Below are 2,078 nucleotides of genomic sequence, written 5' to 3'. Positions count from 1 at the left end.
AATTTTGCAAAATTTTAACAGTTTATTAATCTTACTTTTCAGTAAAATATTCACATAATGTCAAAAGAATGAAATGATAGAGATGTAGCTGACTACCTTGATTTATTCCACATAAATATTTAAAATCTAAAAGCCTCAGGGGATCATCAGACTGAGTAGAAATTTGATTATTTGAAGCAAATATTGCTTTACTATTGTCATTAAAATCCAGTCAATAATATGACCAATAATCTGCAATGGTAAACAAAATGCTTGCAGAGTTGTTTTTTACAGGATGTTTCAGCAAGCCATTATCAGTCAATCCAAGAAGAATATATTATTGAACTGCTTTGGACAAAGTTTCTTGATCTCTTCATTTACTTCAATTAGGCTTGCATTTTTTATTCAGAATAAAATGCACCTCCTGCTGACCAGAATTTTTCCCAACCACTCGATAACACTCATGGCTTTCACAGTGATTTCTTTATCTTCATCCCCTCTAGTGAAATCACTGTTGCTGTCACCTAGAATCTTCATTAAATCCAGATGAACAGGCATTAAGTGACACACTGGGTGTTTTTCCTTGTGTGAATTGTACTTTTTTTCTGCTAAATTCACATGGTTGAAGTACAAAAACTGGGCTTCTTTCTCAGACCCAGATATTCTTTCGTTGATGTTAAATTGCTCACAAATGTCAGATGCCAGCACTGTGAGCTGGGGCCCAACAATGCTGTCCAGGCTTTGGCAAAATTCCAGCATAGGCTGTATGGAGGCATCAGTCATAAAGCACACAGCTGCACTCTTGGCCTTATAAACAGTTCAATGCGGTGCTTCAAAAGTGCGGTCTGTATTTACAAAATTTGGAGGCATCTGCATTTTTCTGGATCGTTAAGATTCAAGAGTCCGATAAAATTCCCAGCATTTCTGCCCTTATTGGAGAATCCCTTCCCGCCAGCTCAGGTTCGCCATGCCTTGGGAGTAGGGATATGGTGAGGTACATGTATAAAATTCTCACGTTGTCTTTTTCTAATCCACTCCAGATGAGTTGATCATTATAGGGAAAAGCTGTGTACTTGGCTATACTCAGACTTTCTTCTATTCTGTTAATAAAGGACTGGATTTTCAATAAGTCATTTTATCCAATGAGAGGAAGCTGGTTGCACCAAAAAATGTCAAGTAGATCGCAACACTTGCAAATACCGATGGAAGACTTTCCCTAATCTTTGTTTTAGGAGCTTGACACCACGATCTTCCATGGCTCTCAGAAACGTACCATTAAAAAGCTTGAACGTGCTGTAGGACTGTTGGAGCACTGAGCTATGAAACTCGTCCAGCAACTCCTCCTCTTGGTATTCTACAATTTGTTTTCCATCTTTCTTTTCAATTACAGTGTTCCAAACACCCTACAAAGTTTAATAAACATGACCATCCAGAAATTTTCTTCTGCTTCACTGAGGACCGGTCTGTTCTGTGTATGTAAAGGTTTTCAGGTTTTGATGGACTTAAAGGTCCTCTCCCTTGCGCGGCCCGAGGTTCGGGTTGTAGATGAAGTTCAGCAGCATCAGTGGAAACCGCTTCTCCTGGGCTGTCCCAGCTCCTGCTCCGGCCCTGGTCACCACTGCTGCCACCATCCCAGCCCAGCTCCCTGCCTCTCCAATTAGCTTTTTTAAGATAACTGCTTATTCCATTACTTATTACCAATAGCCTATCTCTTTGAAGTTTGAAGATATTTATGATGCTTATTTGAAATTTTCGTCGTGGCTAATCCGTTCATTCTGCTTCTTCTGATATGAGCAGTTCAGTTTATTCCCTTTGATTTATCTTATAGCTGTTTTGCTCCTTAGCTGTGTGGTTATTTTCTCATGAGCTCACATTCCACTGGGTACCATAAGTTACCTGGATGATAACAGCTATACGTAGTGAACAAGGCTAAAACTTTGGCCCTGGTTTGTGCCCACCTGGTAAGTGCATGTATGTGCGTGTGCACGTGAGTGCGTGCGTGTGTGCGTGTGTGTGCATGGAGGCATCTCAGAGGCCAGAACTGGTGACATTAAATTATAGGTCTCATGAGTCCCCATCTGTCACCCCAACAGGTCACA

The 2,078-nt window shown here is 40.6% G+C and overlaps 1 pseudogene; it reads right to left on the bottom strand.

Annotated features, from left to right (window-relative positions):
- Positions 1–297: 297 nt before the first annotated feature.
- Positions 298–1,610, bottom strand: LOC102526835 (vacuolar fusion protein CCZ1 homolog pseudogene; annotated as a pseudogene).
- Between the last annotated feature and the right edge of the window lie 468 nt (positions 1,611–2,078).

Source organism: Vicugna pacos, chromosome 13 (genome assembly GCF_048564905.1).
Source record: "Vicugna pacos chromosome 13, VicPac4, whole genome shotgun sequence".
NCBI lineage: Eukaryota > Metazoa > Chordata > Mammalia > Artiodactyla > Camelidae > Vicugna > Vicugna pacos.
Note: the sequence above shows the minus strand (reverse complement) of the source record. Positions and strands in the feature narration are given on the sequence as shown.